Below are 21,632 nucleotides of genomic sequence, written 5' to 3' on the forward strand. Positions count from 1 at the left end.
CTGGCTCTGACTCTTTCAGCTTCACCTCTGTGTCTCAGTAGAGGCAGTGTCTCCTGTCAGGAGCTCCTGTCATCCCTTCCACAAATCAAAGCAAGGCCTTCCTACATGTGGACAACTCCGAAACCGTGTTTGGTTTGTTGAACTTCTCTATGATGTCTTGTCATTTCCACATACATCCTCCCAAGCCACTCCCTCTACCCCACTCTTACGAGTTGAATTATGTCCCCCAGTAAAAATATCTTGAATCCCTGACCCTCAGTACCTCAGAATGTGACCTTATTTAAATCAGGCCCATACTAGAGGTAATCAAGTTAAAATGAGGTCATTAGGATGGGCCCTAACCCAATATGACTGGTGTCCTTTAAAAAGGACAAATGCGGACACAGAGACAAACACCCAGAGAAGGAAAATGATCTGAAGAGACAGGGGCGAGATATCCATGTACAAGACAAAGAATGCCTGAGGCCACAAGAAGATAAGAGAGAGATAGGGAACAGATCTTTCGCTGGTGTTTTTACAATATATACACCTTACACCCAAGATGTACAAAGAAATTGGTAGTTATTTCTTTGGCAACACTCAAGGCTTTATCAAAAAATGTCCAAAGAGAATGTTAGGAAATTTTATATAGATTAAATATTACTCCTCTCTTTGATCTCTGGAGAAGGGTTCTAGTATCAGTGGCTAATGTGTGGATACCTGAATCAATTTGGATACTTTTGGTTGCAAGTAATAGAAAATGCATACCAAAGTGGCTTAAACAATAAAGGTGACTTCTTGGCTCCTGCACCTGAAAATGCAGATGTAGTCTGGGCTTTGGGCATGGTTTGATCAAGGCTCTAGACTAATTTTTATGTGATTCTTTCAATATGCCTCTCTCTGTGTAGACTCCATCCTCAGTCTGGCTTCCCTCATGGGAGCAAAATGACTGCAGTGTGTCTATTGAAGTACCCACTTCCCAGAGGAAGGATGCTCCTATATCCTAGAATCCCAAGCAAAAGTCCTGGATATGGTGCTGATTACACCATCCCTAGCCAATCCCAAATGAAATCCAAATGCTGATTGGCTTATGCCTGACGTGTGGTCCAATCACCATGGCCAGAAGCCTGGGATTCCCCAGTGGCTTAGATCATTCAGGGCCTGTTTCTGGAGCTGGAGGTGAGTGACCAGACAACCAGGCCCCTACTGGGTAGAAGTTGAACAAAACTGGTATTGAGGAATTAGCATGATGTGCAGTCCCAGACTAAACCTAACCTTTGCACACTACCCTTAACATTTCAGCCTTACATAAGAACCTTACCATATCAGCACTGTGGGGATCTGACTTTTAGGGAACATGAGCTTCGGCTATGACCATCTGCTAGACTATGGAATCCAGAATATGAAAGTTTCCTTTCATATCTTAGGAGAGCTTGTGAGTAAAGGAGGTGAGACTTTATTTATTTTATTCAACAAGCACTGTTCCAGTTACTATGGTGACATAGGAAGTTATCTCAAAACTTAGTGTCTTAAAATAACAATAATCATCTATTATCTCTCACGGTTTCAATCTCTCCTGAATTTCTGAATTCAGGAATTCAGACCCCATGTCATTGGGCGTATCTGGCTCAGGGTCATTCCTGTGCTTGTAGTTTTTAGATGGCTGTGTCTTGGGTCATCTCAGAGGCTTCTCTGCTCCCCCACTGGACACCAGTTCTAGGATACCTCCAACAGTGGAGGCTTGATGGCCATCTCTCTGTTCCTATGTAGTCCCTTCATGTGATCTCTCCAGTGTGGCAGCCTCAGGGTAGGAATCCCAGGGTGCAGGCATGTGTGTGTACATCTGTGTATGTGTGTGTATACATATACATATACAGTACATAAACATACACATACACATTACATGTACATATACACACAGAGAGAAAGACAGAGACAGAAAGATAGGCAGGCCTTCATGACCTAGGCTTGGAAGCCAGAGACTTCACTTCTGTATTGTGTTCATCAAGGTAGTCACCAAGTCCCACTGGTCCAGGAGGAAGAGGAACAGACTCTACTCCTTATCAGGGAATGGGAAGGTTCTTGAAGAGCATATGGGATCAGAAAACCACTGTGTCTGGGGGCAGTTGAGCACCTGACTCTTGATTTTAGCTCAGGTCATGATCTCACAGTTCGTGAGATCGAGCCCTGCAGACGCCTCTGTGCTGACAGCTTGGAGCCTGCTTGGGATTCTCTCTCTCTCCCTCTCTCTTTACCTTGCTCTCTCTCTCTCTCAAAATAAATAAACAAACAAAAAAAGACAACTGTGTCTGTGTATGGACAGTATAATAAGCCACACTTACCCACAGCATTTGTGTACCCTACAGTGTTCTAAGTACATTGCAAATAGCAACTCATTTAATGAATTGGGCACTAAACTTCCTTTCACAGATAGCAGATGCTATGTCCATATGTCCTTGGTCCTTACAATTTCAGCACCTAGTAGCTCAACTTCTAAATGCCAGGATGTGGCCCAAGACCTTCTGCCTGCTGTGTTCTGGCATGCCAGATATGTTGGGGAATTAACATACTCTAGGAGCAGTCACCAACCAGTAATTGACAGGAGGTGATGTACACATTCCCTGGCCTCCTCACCCCTTGGTTGACAGGGTAGGGATTTAATTATGAGGCATATGTTCTAGCATGATCTTCCAAGTTCCCCAGGGGGCCTAAGCTCCACTGGCCCACAGTGGTGATGTGTTTGGCAACACAATTTGATCGGCTGCCTTCCTTTCCCTGTCGTCTCCCCACCACCATACTGGTGTTTCCTGTACGGCCCAAATAAACTACTGAGATTTAAAACTTTCAGGGGGAACCCAAACTAAGGCTTTTAACTAGCCCAAGATTACTCAGGTAGGGCTTTGATTCCAGATTACAATTTAAGGTAGCTTTGACATGTGGTAGCTTTAAACTATGTGACATTAGAGAAAAGGCAGTGCTGACTAAAATAAAAAGCCCTGGGAAAGAAGATGGAATACATCCATTTCAGCCCGGGGATGCTCAAAGGTTACATCCACCAAACTTTTATCAAGCTTCTGCTGTGAGCCAGTCATTTTCCTAAATGCTAGAGAACCACGTTCTCTGATTCTGGGACGGGCATAGAAATTCCCGGCCAAACTCTCCCTCCAGGCCATGGTGGAAATCATAGTGAGATGTTTAGATGACAAAGCCCTTCTCAGTGTAAGACTTATTTTTGTAGCACTATTTCCGAGACTTCAGCATGAACCATTACAGATGGGCTCGAGTGATTGTAATAGTCAGCTCAGCCTGCTGTAACAAAATGCCACAGACTGAGTGGCTTACACAACAGAAACTATTTTCTCTCACAGTTCTGGAGGCTCAGTCCAAGAGCCAAGTGCCAGCCAATTCATTTCTGGTGAGGGATCTCTTCCTGGCTAACAGGCAGCCATCTTCTTGCTATGTCCTTACATAGTGGAAAGAGGGTGGTGGTGAGAGAGACAGAGACAGAGAGGGAGAGAGAGACAGAGAGGGTGAGAGGAAGAGCATACACAAGAGCTCTAGCTGTCTGTGTCTCTTAAGGACACTAATCTATCAGATCAGCCCCACCCCCACCCCCCATGATATCATTTAAACTTAGCTACTTCCTCATAGGCAGTATCTCCAAATACAGTCACATTAGGGGTTAGGGCTTGAACATAGTTTTGCAGGGACACAATTCAGTTCATAGCAGTGAGATTCTGGTATAGATTTCTACAAGTGTGCACACCTTTTGTTTTTTAAGTTTATTTATTTACTTTGAGAGAGAGAGTGCACAAGTGGGGGAGGGACACACAGAGAGGGAGAGAGAGAGAATCCCAAGCAGACTCCGCACCGTCAGCACAGAGCCTGATGTGGGGCTCAAACTCACGAACCACAAGATCATGACCTAAGCAGAAGTTAGATGCTTAGCCGACTGAGCCACCCAGATGCCCCAGAGTATACACCTTTGAAAGCATTTTGTGTTTGGTTTACTTAGCAATCATTATCATCACCTGTGGCAAGTTGAAGGTAGAAGCACTTTTGGCTACAAAAGATAGTTTTAAAATGCAAAGTGCATAAATACCTTGTGATGGGATAGCCCAGTACTGCATCTTTAAAAAGACCCTTCAACTGCCTCCCAGGGCAATCCATGCTGCTCTGTGATACAGGGAAAAGAGCTTTCATTAAGACATCCCCCACGTTTTCTCAGAACCCAAAGTTGTTCTTCTAGGAATATATTCTCTGGCCTTCTGAGTGATACCTGTGTGATAAAAAGGATCTAAATTAGAAGCATACTGCTTTGCCCCAACAGCTGGACTTCATAGCAGCTAATCAGACCAGCACAATCTTGGACTTGAAACCAGGAACTCCGATTGGTGAATATCATGATTCTCCCTTTTCCCTCTCTTCATAGAGTAATCAACAATCATTTATTGTATAATGGTTGAACACTTTTTAGGTGTTTTTGCCATCTGCTTTTCACAGGGCTCTGTGCTTCACCTCTGAGAGGAGATGAAAAGAAAACAGGACCAGGCATCTGTGGTGGACCTGTGGACACCTTGTCTGTCACTCACCTGGCTGCGTCTGTGACAGAGTCTTGACCACATTCCGGCAGCTTTTCACTCAGGTGTCTGTATCTCTCTGGTCTCCTCCTGAGGTTTGGGAGATTCTGAGGCAGACCACGATTGCGCATGCATAGTAGCCCATATTTTAACAGACACTTTCTTCCTTCACCTCTCTCCCTGCTTTGTCTCATCTTCCACACTCTGTCATTTGTGGGTTCTAGGATTCATTTCGCAAATTGACTACCTGAACCCAAGCCTTTGTCTCAGCATCTTCTTTTGGGGAACTCAAACTAAGACAATCATTTACTATGGTCAGCAAATAGTCAGCACATGCACCACCCTCTCCACTCCAGTGCTCTTGACAGACATGCATATTGACCATGGCTTCTTCCCATTGAATCTGGAAAACATCCTAGAATTCTCTGAGCAGTCATTGGGAGCTGACCAGTATCAGCATGTGGGATGAAGTCCACTTCCCATCCCAGCCATAAAGAATAAATGTGAAAAGAGCAGCAGTCAGGAAACACTTTAGGAGTTTAGGAGCAAGAGAGTTAGACTGTGGTGGGCTAGAGAGAGGAGAAAGTATTCACAGTGGTAGGACTTGAACAGGACCTTGAAAGATTGCCAGGATCCTGACAGAGCTTCCTGGATGGTGAAGAACAAATAGCATAAATAGGGGAATGTGCCCAATATGTTTAAAAAGCAGAGGATCTGGGGCACCTGGGTGGCTCAGTCGGTTAAGCGTTCGACTTCAGCTCAGGTCACGATCTCACGGTCCGTGAGTTCGAGCCCCGTGTCCGGCTCTGGGCTGATACCTCGGAGCCTGGAGCCTGCTTCCGGTTCTGTGTCTCCCTCTCTCTCTGACCCTCCCCCGTTCATGCTCTGTCTCTCTCTGTCTCAAAAATAAATAAACGTTAAAAAAAATTTTTTTTAAATAAAAAGCAGAGGAGCTCACGTTGGCTCCACCAAATGGATTATGTTGAAGGATCTAGAGAATTGTTTCCTAAAAAACAAGTGCAGGTTTTAGTTACTTGATCCTAGTGATTTTGACCATCACCCAACTTGATTCATCAACCTGTATCAAACTTTGAAACTGCCCCCTCTACAAACTTGAACTCTGAATGTTGTTTTTCTTCTTTTCCTCTCTGTGCTCTCTCTTTCAAAGGTCTTACCTTCTCCTATTTACCCCCATAAGGATAGTATAAATTAATAAGATGGTTCAGAAATTTCTGTCTATCCCTCATTTCAGTTACCAGATGGGATATTTCCAACTGGCAGTCTTAATAGCTACTCAAAGTCAACATACAAAATACCGAAAGTCAAACTTATCTTTACCCACGAGACATGCTGGCTTGCTGCTTCCCTGGTTCTCTGAAGGGCATTGGAGAACTACTCCCATCTCTCCCTCTAGCAACCATGCTCACAAAACCTGCAAGGGAAGAAAACTAATCTAAATAGAATGCCAGGTAGGCTACTTATCATCACCCCTTGTCCACCCCTGTTGGACTCCAAAGTTTGTGTTCTCATCGTCCTTCACCAAGATCTTTTATTTCCCCCCAAAATAACTCTTGGCATCTGTCTATCCCTGCTATCTCCCTGCTACCACTCCTATCTAACATCAGACCCCATGAGGGAGTCTCTAACACGTCTCCCTACTGATAACAGCCAAAGGTAGCAGCTGCACACAGCACAGGGAAACTGATGTACAACCTGCCTAATGCATGCCTCTGGCCTCAGAGGAATTTCCAACTCAGCAGAGACTATAGGAGAGAGGTGGTGGGAGGAAGGTGAGAGGAAAGGGTGGGAGGTGGACACAGGGGAGAAGGGAATTGGGTGTGGGCTATGGAGGGAATCTGCTAGTCTCATGGTTTGCCATGGAAACCTTTGGTCTGCTCTGCCCTAGGCTGTTTCTGGGCACTCCTCCTCACCCCTCCCTTCCATCCACACACATACAACATGGGCAACCATGATCATAGAATGGGACCCTCTTCTCCTAACATCATCCTAAATGCAAAACCAACCAGCCTCGAGAAGCACTTCTAGAGGGTGTTTGTAAATATTTGTTATATTTCTTTTTAACATTACTGGCTAACATAGTCAAGCTCTTTCTTACTAATGGGCCAAAACGCTAAGCACTTTCTAGGCATTAAGTACATTATGTAATCCACACAACAACCACGCTCTGCAAAGAGGCAAGTTAGGCTCACAAAAACCTGGGGGCCCAGGGTTGAGACTGCCAGCTCTAGAGCCCCCTACACTTCGCCACTATCTTAAACTGCCAACTTAGGATATCCTTTAAAAAAAAGGGGTTTTGTTACAAAAGTAACATAGTCATACTGTGTGTGTGTCTGTGTGTGTGTGTGGTCATTATAAAGTATAGATAAACAAAAGAAGGGGACCCTGGGTGGCTCAGTCGGTTGAATGTCCGACTCTTGATTTGGGCTCAGGTCATGATCCCAGGCTCATGAGATTGAGCCCTGTATCAGGTTCTGTGCAGAGCGTGAAGCCTGCCTGAGATTCTTTCTCTCTCTCTGTCCCTCCACCTCTCTCCCCTGCTCAGGCACACTCTCTCTAAGATAAATAAATAAATAAATAAATAAATAAATAAATAAATAATAAATATTTAAAAAATGAAAATTTCTACTACCTCACCATCCAGAAATAACTACTGTTAACATGTTGGTAAGTGTGCCCCCATACTTCTCTATGCCTATACACATTATTTTTCTTTAATGAAAATAGAATTATACAGCACATATAGCTAACTTTTGTTCATAAAACAATGTATCTTGCATTTCTTTTTTATCATAAATTAGTCTTCTGTGCTACAGGAGGCTGTACAGAGCTGCTATATTCCTTTGAATGGATACCACAACTTATTTAACCAACCTTTATTGTTAGACATTTAGGGTTTGGGTATCATTTGGTTTTTCAGCTTTGCACTCTTGTAAGAAATTCTGTGATGGACATCCATATGGTTGAAGCCTTCCAAGCAGGCTCCTCACAGCTTCCTCCAAATCCCTTGACACTCTGCAGCTGGAAGGAACATGGCCTTGGCATGTAGTGATTCACCTACTTGGAGCAATCCTTCTCGCTCTCCACTCTCAGCCTCTCAAGTCTCAGCCAAAATGTAGCTTCTTCAGGAAGCCTTCCAAGATTGTCCTGACTGGATTAGGTCCCTTGGTTGTTTGTGCTCATGGACACTACACAGCTCCTTTGTTGCATTCAACATATTTGTGATTCATTAATTGGTCATGTAATTCTTTGTCTAATGGCGATCCTCCCTATTAGATGATCAGTTTTGCGAGGGCAGCATCTGTGACTCCATTTTTCACTATGCTACCCCAGAGCACAGCAAGGGCACATAGTAGACATTTAGTGTCTTTGAAAAAATAAATGAATGAATCTTTGTGGACATCCTTAACAATTTTCTTAAATAAAGCCAAAGCATGGCTCAAATACCAGGCACATTTTTATGATTTTTCATACATTGTTCAATTGTCCTCCAGAAAAGAAGTGATTCCTATTCCTGTCATTAGTATGTATGTAGAGTGAAGGACTTCCTTTTTCATGCCTTCAATCAAACCATCACTTATTTGTTTAAATGTCTATTTATTTATTTTGAGAGAGAGCACATAAGCAGGGGAGGGGCAGAGAGAGAGGGAGAGGGAGAACCCCAAACAGGCTCCATGCTATCAGTGCAAAGCCTGATGTGGGACTTGATCCCACAAACCATAAGATCATGACCTGAGCTGAAATCAAGAGTCAAATGGTCAACTTACTGAGGCACCCAGGCACCCACCATCACTTATTTTCTAAAAGTCAATTGAAAACAACTGGCCAAATTACATCAACAGTATTGGAGGAGTCCGCCTGCCAAATCAAGTTATGTATAGGCAGGACTGTCAATGACTATTTTACAAAATGTACTCTGAACCCACAGAGTAGATCTTTCTGCCTGTGTATTTATTATGACTGTATCATATTAGTTCTAACCTCAGACCCTAGGTTTCCTGATTCTTCCAATGATGATGAACATTTGCTGGGGATCTACTGCATCAATACACCATGCTCATGCCCTTCCTGCATTGTCTCATTTAATCCATGCACAGCCCTAAAGAGATAAATGGCATGACTCTCAATCACAGATGAGTAACCGTGGTACAGAGGGGTTAGGTGACTTGCCTGAGGCCACACAGCTAACCAGTGATGGAGCTGATATTTGAATACACACAGTCTTGATTCTAGAACCTGGACTCTGAACTAAGCATTACACAGCTTCCAGTTTCAACAAATAGCTCTACCTTTTCAGATCCCACTTTCAAGCTGCCTTGAGTTAAAAATAACCTTGGATCCAACACCATTTCAAAATTGTCCTTTTAGAGATAATGCAGTACCTAGTGTATGTTACACATCTTACATCAACTCACTTTCAGTGTTTTTATTTCAGTGTTATTATTATTACCATTTTGCAGATGACAGACTGGGGCTCACATAAGTTCTGTAACTTGCCCACACAGCTAGGAAGCAGTAGAACCAAAATCCGAATCTACAACTTATAACTCCTTGCCACCTTCCCCAGCTGACTGCCAGCTATTACGTGTTGCTTATTCATTCACCACTTGTTTTTAGCCACGACTTTTATGAAATAAACTCATTGGCTGGAAAAAGTACTTGAATAAGAGATAGAAGATTCTAGTTCCAGTGTTGCCACTAACTTTGTGATCTCAGGCACAGAGGAATCACGAATTCTAAAGGCCTTTCCACTTCTAAACTCTGCAACCCCACACACTGGACAGCGGGAAGAACATAAACTGACAGCAGAAATACCTGTTTTCAAAATATGGCCTGCCGCTTTCCAGCTGATGGATCTTAGTCACGATAGTTAAATGTTTTGAGCTTTCTTTTCCTCATCACCAAGATCACATGTTCCTTGCTGTACAAGAATTAGAGCTAGCATGTCGGACAACTCCTGGCACATAGCTGGCATCAATAAAGAAGAGTCAGTCTGGTGCCAGCGCTGGTGACTTGACGGTGACTTCCCTCTGTCGCCTGTGGAAGCCTCAGTAGGACTCTACAAACACTCACACCTTTAAACTTTCCTGTGACTATGATACAAACTTTTCAATCTCTCTTCAGGTGACCTTCACTTGTATGGAAAGTCTGAAAATGTACAGTCAGAGTTGCGTAACTGAGAGGCTGGCCTGTAAAGGAAGCGGCTCTTCTCTTCCTCCTTCAATTTTTTTTTCAGCAACCTGAGGCATTCCCCTTGTGGGTGTGTGATCTCCCCAAAGGCAGCAATAGCTCAGGCAGCCACAACCACAGCCCTCAGCCTCTGCAAGTGAGCCTCAGAGCACCTGGACTCCTGCAGGCCCCAAGCTCTGAAGCAGTTCCACCTGGTGGCTGCCTGTGAAAAGACTGGCTGAGCTCAGAGGCCTCTGTGGGCCTGCAGGAACTGGCCGTCCTTCCCTGGTACAAAAGTGACTCTGGGGGAACCTCAGTCAAATCCCAATGACCAGGACCCCCAAGACATCAGAAAAACCAACACACTCAGATGACCCTCTGCCTGCTCAAAATGCGCCCTTGGCTATCGTCCAGGTAGGAAAGTGAAGTGTTACCGTGTCAGTGCACAGTCACGTTACAGGGATAGCAGACCATTTCAGAAATTGGATGAGAGCTACAGAAATGGCCTGTCTTCTATCCGGTGGCCCTTAGCCCTGGTCACACATCAATATCGCTGGGAGAGAAAAATGGGCAAAAGATGTGAGCAAATATCATGACAGCTAATTCTTACATCAAGCTCACTATGCGCCAGGCACTTAACAATCTCTAAAACCCCAAAGGGTAGATAACATCATTATCCTCATTTCACACATGAAGAAGGGGGGGGGGGGCAAGGGGTTAAATAACTTGCCTAAGTTCACACAGCCAAGAGCGACAAAGATAGGGTTTGAATCCACATAGCAGCCTGGTTTCAAGCACTAAGCTCTAAACCACTATGTTTCACCAAAGAAAAATTACAAAGGACTGATAAAAATATGGAAAAAAAATTCTTCACCTCACCAGTGACCAAGGAGACAATGTGGTCAAGTGGACATATGCTCAAATGCCCCTAGAGTATACAGTGGCTTTATCAGAGAGGTGATTTGTCAGGTCTGTCAGAGTATAAACTGTGAATTCCCCTTGGCCCAGGACCCCACTGCCAGGGATCTATGCTACTAGAATACGCAGAAAGCCCTGTGTACAAGGATGATCCATCCGGCACTGTCTGTCATCTCTGTTTGTGACTCAGTAAAGCACCTGGCACTTGCTAGGCGTGCCAGAACTATTTACAAAAATATATGAACAATAAGTATTTATTTTGCTAAATAATGACATGTTTGTCCAAGTACTTCAATATTGCTACTAACAATTCCATACTACAATTCAATAGTACAAGTGTGACCAGGCCCAAGTTCCCCAAAATCTAAAAGAAATGAGAGAGGCTCTTCTCTTCCCAGCTGTTTGTGCTGGGAGGATGGCCACTACCCATTGTGTTATTGTGGCTCCCCTGCTCCCAGACTCCTGACTGGGTTCAGCCAGTGGGAGACATCAGCAGATCAGAAGGAGGAGTGAGGGGCTGAAGTGCTGATTCACCTCTCCTCCCCTTCTGCGCCCACCCCCTTCAACTCCATGACAAGTTATAGTTTCCTCAGTGGCTGAAATTCCTTGCAGCCCCAGCTAATCTCAGCTGTCTCTGAATGGCACCTCTCTTTTATGGCTATGACTCACACTGGTTTGGTGACACCTTTCCTTCCCCTTTAGGTCAGTTTCCGTTGTTGCTAGTCTTCAGTTGCATCACTATCCCCGATGCTTCCACGCACCTGCTCCCACCTCTGTAGATACCCTCCACAAAACAGGCTTCAATTGAAGCCTACTATCTTGAGTTTACCGTCTTTTTTGCTAGGACCCTAAGTGATCCAACCTCAAATTTTCATCCAGTGCACATTCACTGAGCACCTACTATGCTCTAGAAGTCAATCTGGCACTGGTGTTACCAGCATGAGGAAGTCAGTCCTCCCCTGTTGGCTCAGGGGAGCACTTGTAGCATAGACTTCCCATGAGACCATATAGGACCTCTTCCTCCAATTTGGTCAGGGATTAGCTCTTTTCTAGGTGAACATGAATTAAGATGGTATACATTCTGGTAAATGAATTCTTGTTCAAGTGTCAGTATCAGATAAATCTGAACCCACTTAAAACATCTATGCCTCTAGAGAGCTGTTAAGAATTTTATCTAATAGGACAAATATAGTGAGTTCAAGGAGGCCATAAGAGAGCTAAGTAGAAGTAAACCTACTTCTCCTCAAGTGTCCCCATTTCAGAGAAGGTCACCACCAACCACCTCATCCCAAACCCAGAGCCCTAACATTTTTTGCTCCAACTCTCTAAACCTCTCTCTGGTTCACCCTCTCATATCCATCATCATTTATACTGCCTTGGTCCAAGTCCTTACCTTTTCTTGTCTGGTTTGTGATGGGCATGAGGAGTGGATTGTGTCCTCTCTGTGAATTCCCAGCCTAGCACTGTGTCTGGCATATGGTGGTCCCTTCATAAGACTGAATGCTACTCACAAGTCTATCACAATAGCCTCCTACCCTTCCTCTCCCACCCATCTATCCTCCCTCATACCCCATGAAATCTTTCTAAATCAGAGATATTATGTTATTACTTAAAGTCCTTCAGTGGTCCATCATGGCTCAGCTAGGGGTTGCCAAACTTTCTCTGTAAAGAAAGAGCAGATACATATTTTTTTAATTTTTTTTTTTTGAGAGAGAGACAGAGAAAGAGCATAAGTGGGGTAGGGGCAGAGAGAGAGGGGGACAGAGGATCCATAACGGGCTCTGCGCTGACAGGTTGATGGCAGTGAGCCCAATGCGGGGCTCGAACTCATGAACTGCGAGATCATGACCTGAGCTGAAGTCAGATGCTCAACTGACTGAGCCACCCAGGTGCCCCAGAGAGAGCAGGTATTTTAGGTTTGGCGGGCCATGTAGTCTGTTGCAACTCAACTCTGCTGTTGTAGTGTGAAAGCAGCCTTATATGACACATAATGAATGAGCTTGGTTGAAGTCTAATAAAACTTGGTTTACAAAAACAAAGGGCAGACTAGATTTAGCCCATGGGCCACAATTGCCAATCCTGTTCCAAGCATGTCCAAGCTGTCCGGCCTGGCCTACGGGCGGCTTGTGACCTGGCTTCCATTTAGCTTTATCTCCTGTCACTCCCACTTCCCACTTTACTCTCCATTTTCTTACAATCCTTCAAATGTGCTCTGTGCTTTCAAGTATCTGTGACTTTGCACTTGCTGTTCTCCCTTTCTAGAACCCCCTTCTGCCATCCATATGCCTCCAAAACATGTCTTTGAAAACTCCTTGCATTAACATCTTCCCTGTGCCCCCTTCCCACCCCTGCCCAGAGAGTAAACTTTCCCTCCTTTTGTTGCCTTTTGGTTTCTCCCCACTTCCACAATTGCATCTAATCTTCTATCCTGGCATTACTTGTTGACAGGTCCATGCCCAGTTGTGAAAGGGGATGATGACTGGTGCAGAGATGCTTAAGAAATGTTAAGTTGAATTGAGACCAAGGTACCTTTAGGTACAGTGATTCCAGGTTTTCCAGATTCAACTCCATTTTTTTTGCTTGTGGCCCCAACATAATTATTAATTAGTGCCCCTTTCCATGCTTATAAGTGATCCATGTTTACGACATATATGGTTGTGCCGCCTTTCAGTATCCTCTGAATCACAATGCATCTCCCCAGACTGCCTGCTCAGCCTGTCTGTGGGGCCGACAATAGAAGGGCTCAGGTCTCCTTGCCAGTGTTGGCCAGCAGAGCAACATCCATGGCTTCCGCAGGCCCAGGTCTGCACACCTGTGGGTCCAGGCCGAAGAGTGTGCCAATGCACGGTCCGATGCCTGTGTACACGCAGCCCAGGGGGCTAGAGCCAGTCAAGGCATCCAGCATCGTAATGCTTTCAAGGAGGGCACAACCCCATGGTGGCCAGGTATCTCTGCCTTACCTATGACCCAGAACAACCCTAACCAAAGCCAGAAGAGTGCAGAGAAAGTAATAGGACTTCATGCTCAGTGCAGGAAATGCTGCAAATCTGGTCCCACCAAGGGCAGGCTGTTTATGGTGCCTCTATGTGCAAAGTGGGGATACTTTAGTGACCATCCCTCATCAAGGGTTAGAGGAGTGGCTCCTGGACAAGGTGCCAAGAAAAGAGAAAGAAACGCTGAATGACCATTTCCCCTCCACGCCTATTCCACTTGTTTGACAAGCAATCTGGTTACCCTAGCCTCTTTCCTGACCTTCCTCACTCTTCCCCCACACCTCAGACACTTCCATCTCTGTCCCCTGGGCCCCTCACAAGAATATGAAATGGCCACCTAGATGTGGGGCTGCATAAGGAGCCTCTGGTTCCCTGAAAGCCATCTCAAATCCAGGAGCACCAGCAGCTCAGAAATCAGAGCAAAAGGCAGCTGAATGCATTTACCAAAATTGTGTCCCTCTGCATGTGAATCTTGAGGACTTCTCTATACAACCGTCTCCCCAAAGCTACCCTCCTAAAAGGTCAGCCTTATTATTTCCAAGAAAATTGAGCTCCTTCTCAACCCCACAGTTCTAACTCGTGACCTTGAATCTATGCTCCTGACTTTCTGTTTAATAAATCATTTGAGTAGTTTTTTAATGATTCCTACACCAAGCCCAGCGACATTCAGTTTTTCCAAAGGGATGTGCCTCCCACATTGTGTCAGGCAATGCCCTGCTTTAAAAAATATATGCCAATAAGCAAAAATGCAAACTTTGAAAACAAAGGGATCACCAGCAGACACTCAGAAGGATTCTTTGCATTTTGAGCAGAGTTTCTTTACAAATTGAAAGTGCTCCTAAATTTGTTTGTAACTTCCTGAAGCAGAGACTTCAGGATCCCTCTCAAATAAAGACAGACCCTCTCTCAAACTATAACAGAAGGAAAACAGGAATCAATTTATTCCAAACTTCTTAGAAACACTTTTTTGCTCCCCATCTCGACTTACATTACATAGAACACAGGTGTATGCTTGATAGATAACAAAAAAAAAATTTTAAATAAAATAAAATTCAGCACCAAAAAACATGACCAATTTGGTGGCAAAAGTTGTGAATTCTGAGACTCTTCAGCAAATTGGTGATTTACTGCCCACCATGCACAAGATACTCCATAGGCTTAGAATAGGGGTCACAGCTGAACAAAGAGTGCTCCCTGATCTCAATTATCCATTTGGAGGATAAATAAAAGAGAATACAAATAATTTACATAAGACATAAAATGAGCTATGAGATTTTGAACAATTTATGTAACCTTACTAAGGCGGCTTACTCAGCAATACAAATAAAAGTTCATATTTCATAGGAGCTCCATGAGAGTTAAATGAGATAATGTGGGTCAAGAGTGTATACAGTGCTGGGGAGCAGAATAGACCATTGTCAGGTGTTAGCTTAGCTGTATTGCTCCTATAGTTATCATCACCATCTACATGTGACTTACATGGTCATTTCAGAAAGTAAAAAGAAGAGGTTCTTCAGTTAGGAAAATTAAAGGAAGGCTGAGTGGAGGAAGTGGAATGTGAGAGTGTCTCTAGGGAGAGGAGATAGGGTTGGGGAGGAGGAGTCCATGATAAGGGGGTATGTGAGCTGCAGCAGGGGGAAAGCCAGGTTCAGCAGGAGTGTAGGCCAGGCTCTAGTGGCTGTGGACAGGTCTGGCTGGCATGAAGAACACCTAAAAGAGAGAAGCAGGACAGAGGTTGAGAACAAATTTTGAAGGAAGTTTACCTTTCCACCTGAGATATTTGACTGTTACCCTGTAGGGCGTTCTGAGGAAAGAAGCAATATTATGAGTTCTATTTGAGATATGTTTTTCTGGTAGGAGTGGACCAAATAGATCACAGCAGAAAGACTAATCACAAGGCTATTTTAATAGCGTGGGCAAGAGATAAAGAGGGCCTAACAAAACTCAGAGACTATAGAACACAAATGAAGGAGACATTATGGAGTAAGATCAGCAGACCTAATTTAAGAAAGAAAGTCAGACAGAGTCATCTTTTAGTAATTCATAGATTTTGAACATGGGTACAGATGTCATTAAAAAAGTTAGGGGACACAGGAAGAGAAATCAGTTCATTAGGGTCCAGGTGAGAAGACATTTGTAACTATAGTGCCTGACTTGAAGCCTCCTACTGGCAAGAAGGCCTTGCATGGAAATTACTCTGTTTCCTCATCTGCGAAATAGGGATATCTGAGTATATTCCATAACTTCACACAAATAGCTTTACTAATTTCTAAGTCTGGGCTTCTCAGAGGCTGGAGTCTCTCTAGTCATGATTCACTATAGTTTGGGAAATAAATGAATCACCCCCCGTGAGCCTATTTATATCTCTTACTAGTTAGCCAGGAAGCCTTATACAGACTGGCAAAGTCAACTATGGCCCCAACATTCTAAAAGCATCAACTTGGGAACCAGAAGGTGGGTTTCAATTCTTTGTTAAATGTCAGTTCCTTTGGCATATAAAATTCCAATAGCAGTTATTGAAACCCTATAATGTCTTGGCAACTTGGATGAAAATTATGATACTGTATCTATCAGGGCCAGTCAGAAAAACAAACCATGTTAGGTATTTTAACAGAGAGACTATAATATAGGGGTTTGTTTAAATATGTGTTGGAGGACTGAAAAAGCAAAATGAAAACACTGAACTAACACCAAGGTAATAACTGCAGGCAATTGCCACCAGCACTAAGGAGAATGAAGAGAGAAGAATGGAGTGATCAGAACCTACAAGCTTAGAGAAAGATCCCATGGGGCTGGGCTCAGACCTCCATGAAGGGAATACCACCCAGCTAGTGGTGCTCTCTGAGGAGCATACTGAGGCTGGCTCTAGAAGTGCTGGAAGAAGCTGAACCAGAACCAACTGTCACTGCTGGGTGAAGGGGAGATGCCAGCATGAGCAGCCAAATAGGAAGGAACAAGTCTCCTCTCCTGCTCCTCCCCTCTTCCCCTTATCGGAAGAACCTAACAGGAAGCCAGCTAACAAAGGGGAAATACAGGTTGCAGAGTCCCATTGTCACAGGGACTTGGAGCTGAGAACCAATAGTTGAATAATTAACACAAAGACTTTTATATAGCATGTTATTTGATAAATATCAGATCACTGTATTTTTCTGGACAAGCAACTACAAAATATAGAAACTGATTCAAATAATAGAGCACATACTAGAAATAGTAAGCTATTCTCCCACAAGCCTCAAAGAAAAGAAACAAGTTTTTGTTTTGTTTTGTTTTTTGGAGTTTTTTTTGGAATGAAAATTCTTGTCCTAGTGGAATTAGTTATACATAGAGATTGAGGTAGATAGACCCTGAGCTTGCCCCCTCCCCTGGTTTATACCCTGAATAATCCCATCTCCTGAGTGTAAGCAAGACCTGGGAATCACTTTTAGCTAATAGAGTAGGCAAGGGTGAGGAGATGTCACTCCTTTAATTATGTTATGCTATGTGGATTTCATCCTAGCCAGTTACAGTGAGAAAGATTCTCCTGCCAGCCTTCAAGATGCAAACATCCATGTTGTAAATTGCTGGTGGCTTCTAGGACCTAAGGGTGGCTTCCAGCCAACAGCCAGTAAGAAAGAAGCAGGGACCACATCAGTCAACCACAAGGAAATGAATTCTTAACAAAACCTCAATGAGCTTGGAAACAGATCATCCCTCAGAGCCCCCAGGTGAGACTGCAGCCCAGGTCAACGCTTGATTGCAGCCCTTCTGAGACCTTGAGCAGAGGACTCACCTAAGCTGTGCCCTGACTCCTGATGCAGGGAAACTGCGTTAGTGAATTAAACTGTGTTAATAAATGTGTGTTGTGTTAAGCCACTCGATTTGTGGTAATTTGTTACATGGCAATACAAAACTAATAAAGAGATGATCCTTATTTCTCTATATCCCAACCATATTCAACATTGACCTAATGTTTATTGAGCATTTAACATGGGCTAGGTGTTTTTAGTCTTCAAGAAGCCAGTTTAGTAGAGAAAGCAGGCAAGTAATCAGGCCTTTGGAGCCTGGCGATGTGGTCATGACGTACGTGTGTCTGAGGGGACTCAGAGCCTGGAAGAGGGCAGGCTGACAAGAACAGGGGTCTGGGGAAACCTTCAAAGGAGGAAGTCTTCATTAAAGGAAGATTAATTACTTAATTAGGAAAGGGGGCTTGAGGCAGAAGTCCAAAAAATCAAATCATTCTGGATTGCTGATCAATTTTCTCCAACTTCATACATGTAACAGAAGTCAGAAATGGTTCTTCCGTAAATTGTTTTGCTTCCATTGGATTTACACTCATATTCCAGCATTCAATTGAAAATCCAGAATCCAGAAGAGGCAAAAAAAAAAAAAAATGTGCTTGAACTTAAATATGTCTCTTGATAGAGATTAGATTAGCAATTGTTTGTCTTAATAAACCGGCACTTCCTCTTGAAACTGTGCCCAAAACAACCTTAAAAAGCTCCGATTTCACGAAACGTGTCACTTCCTCTCCACTCACGGCCCCCTTTTTCCTTCCTTCCCCTGGGTCTCACTTTTTTTTTTTTTAACGTAATGCTTTCGCATTTGAAATAATACCCCTCTTTGGCAGGCTGATATGCTGTAACTCCCATTTTTCTGGGGAGGGTTTTGATCTCAGCCAAGGTCACAAAAACAACAGAGCTAAGATTCAATTCCTCACCCCAGGAGCTCTAGAAGGGCTCCATGGCAGCTTTCTTGTCATGGTCTGCACTTGGACCAGCCTCCCACCCACACCAGGACCTCTAGAGCACCTCCCTGCCTTGCCATAACTTCACCAAGCCAGTTCTTCGGGATTCACACAAGTGACTGGCTCAGCCACACTGCTCACTTTCATGATAGTCACGGAAACTTTGGGGCAGAATGGAGACAGTGGGGACAAACCCCTCCCAGCTCACTCTGGACCTGATTACATGGCACAAAGAAGTAGAGGATGGAGCAAATGAAAGAACAGAGGGAAAGGAAAAGTGACCATGGTTGCTTCCAACCACACCTGGGGAACCAGTTGAGGGATCTCTTGAATGTTTGGGCAAAGATGTAAGTCCCTGTTGTCACTCCTGTCTATTTCGCGTCAAGTTCTCAAACATCTGCTGGTAAACGTCTTACCCATCTCAAGTCATCATGGAAGCTGCTGGGGAGGAACCCTGTCTTCTGGGAGTTCTCCAAAGTGCCATGTACTCCTCCTCCCACTAGGGCAGTATAATTAGCAACGTAAAAGCCCTGTGGGGCTACCATCTCCTTTAAGGTGGGCTATTAACTTTTCAGAGAGCATGAAGAGCTACTACTCTATTTTAAATAAAGCTAATGCCAAGGGACCCACATTCAAAGTTCTAAAACAGCAGCTACTCACCCACCACCACCCGCAGATCAAACAATTGAGTTTTTTTTTTTTTTTTCAGCTTGGCCTATTATTTATTTAGAATCAGAACTGATTTCTATCTGGATGATGCAGTCATTCAAGCTGACATCTCAAAAAAGCTGACATCTCAAAAAATATACCAGGGAGGTCCTGCAACAGTGCCCTCAGTAACTGTGAACAGACTTCTCCCAAGTACAAGAGGGCTCATGCATGGCCCGGAATCACCTGCTTCTCCGTACCTTGCCAGGACCATGCTCCGGTCAGAAACGTCTCAGCTGGAGGTGTCAGAGATGGGAGCCCAGGAGGCAAGGACTCATTTCTTTTGAAGCCCTGGCCTTGGATTGGTAGCCACTGGCAGCGACTTTGAAGTGAAAATTGTGACTTAATACTTGGTCCAGTCTTCCTTTTCATTTCTGGAATGGAAATTGTGGGGAGGGAATCGGGGTGGGAAATGGATGAGTAGAGGAAAAATAAAAATAGAGCCTCTCTTTTAAAAAATACAATTAACTTAAAAATTAAAAATTAGATTAAAAAAAAAACAGGCAGTAGGAGAAAAGTTTCCTTAAAGAACATCTTTGCTGTATGTCAATTAGTGAGCCTGTTCTCGCGGTAGGTTTTCTCTGCCGCCTCAGAGCCAAATCTTCAGCCTCCCACACAGATCTGTGAAACCAATTGTCTTCCCCAAACATGTGGTAACCACAGAGAAGTGAAATTAATAAAACTGCTCCAAAAGATGATTTCTAAAGATGACATTCCTACTCTAGTTTTAGGCTTTCTTTCCTGCAGCCAAGTAGGGGCCTGAAGGGGGAGTAGGAGTGGTTTGGTAGGGATCTGGGGCCTTTTCTTTTTAAGAGTTTTTAGCTTAACATAGTTGTTTTTTATTGGGGGTTTGGGGAGGCAGAGTGGGTGGAAGGTAAAAGACCCCAAAGCCAGCAGTTATGAACAGATCCAGAGAGGCCTGTCATTCCTGACAAACATGCATGTCAAAGCCAAGGGGGGTTGAGGCCTGCGCTCAACACCCCCACAAACCCCCTCTGTTTGCTTCTCCCATCCCCCACCCCTTGGTTGAAGACTACCACTGAGGGCATCATGGACGACATACCCAACCTGCCACTGCATGAGGAAGGCCCGGCTCAGCCCCAGTCCTAACAATGCCAGGAAGACAAGCAAAGGCCATCAGTCTCCATTACGAAGACAGTATTTTCCTCCCATATTATCCCGTCTGTCATGTCTTCCTTGGACTCCAAAGCATCACTGTCTCATACATCATCATCATTTTCTCCCCACAAAGATGGAAAACCCCGGGGGTGGGGTACGTTTTGCCTCCCATCCAGCCCTGGATGGCCAAGGGCCTTCCCGGAGTGACAGAAGCAATGCTCAGCTACCAGGGGAGACATTTGCATTCCAATTAGGCCCAGGGCTTTGAAGAATGGGGGAGGACAGCCAGTTTGTAAATCCGAAGTTTAAATAAACTTCCACAATCTCTGGAGGATGGGAGAGGGCTCCGATGACACTAGCAGGGAGGCAGAGGGAAAAAAAACCCAAATCAGAAGAGCTCATGGAATATGGATACACCGAGTCTTGACAGAGCAAAGACACATTGTCTCTGAGAATTGGAATATGTATTAATAGTTGTATTTAATTAAACACGGGGTGTACTATTTTATTAAATTCTCACAACAGTCTTGTTTTACATTTACAGGACATTTTTTTAAGGGATAAAATTTAGGCCTAGAGGATCACCCAAAAGTAGAAGAAACCTATTTGTCTGATTCTAGATTTTGACACTGCAGTGTTACTAATTGGTCAGCTATGGAACACTCCAGAACTTGTGCCTATTTCCTAACTAATAATATTAATAGTTACTATTCATTGAGTCCTACTATGTGTCAGGCATTGTTCTAAACATTTTGTGTGCATATTTTCATTTAATCTGCACCTTGAGAGAGAGATGTCATTACCATCATTATCTAGGGTTTAGAGAAATCAAGTAACTCACCAGATCCCCCACTAGCAGTTGCTGGAGTTAGGATTCAGACTCAGACTCTAGTGCCGATATAGAGCCAACATAAATACTGATTTGCTGTCCAGTAGTCTGGACTATCATAGTAGAAGGAAACAACCATGAAGCATAGGAGCATTCATTAATGGATTCCTCACCAGTGTTAATCTGGATGAAATTAGTTGAAAATGAACCTCAAGGCAAGTCTCAAAGGAGAAAATGTGGCACCAGTGTGAGTGAGAAAGACCCAGGCCTTTCCTTGGTTTTGAGAGGGAAAGCTTATCGGCTGATGGTGAGTATGAGTTTGGTTTTCTTGGTGTCAGCTTGTAGAGCCAGAGCTTGCTCTTCGCCACTGGGCAGAGAGAGGAGCACCTGGGACTGCCTGCCTGGTGACAAACCAGCGTGTAGGGGTCTGGTTCCTAGGCCTGCCAGTAGGGCAGGGCAGCGCACCCTTTCAGCCCTGTCTCTGCTTGCACTAGCTTGTCCTGGGCTCCTAAAAGTTTGAACTGGGTAATTCTACCGCGTGGATTTCAACCCACTTGCTTAGAAAAGGGCTGCTATCATGCCCAGTGTTAAGGCAG

The 21,632-nt window shown here is 44.1% G+C and overlaps 1 long non-coding RNA gene across 2 annotated transcripts in view; it reads right to left on the minus strand.

The window, feature by feature from the left end:
- LOC124506838 (uncharacterized) overlaps positions 1–21,632 on the minus strand; it is a 125,969-nt gene that overhangs the window by 40,063 nt on the left and 64,274 nt on the right. For both annotated transcript variants that reach the window (XR_006960886.1, XR_006960887.1), the window contains 3 exons: positions 19,289–19,462; positions 5,898–5,991; positions 4,082–4,258 (listed from right to left, as the gene is read on the minus strand). This is a non-coding gene — a long non-coding RNA (uncharacterized LOC124506838). The remainder of the gene's footprint in view (positions 1–4,081; positions 4,259–5,897; positions 5,992–19,288; positions 19,463–21,632) is intronic.

Source organism: Lynx rufus, unplaced genomic scaffold, assembly GCF_022079265.1.
Source record: "Lynx rufus isolate CCGP_SWC_20201006 ecotype Redwood Valley unplaced genomic scaffold, mLynRuf1.p SCAF_11, whole genome shotgun sequence".
NCBI classification, from domain to species: domain Eukaryota; kingdom Metazoa; phylum Chordata; class Mammalia; order Carnivora; family Felidae; genus Lynx; species Lynx rufus.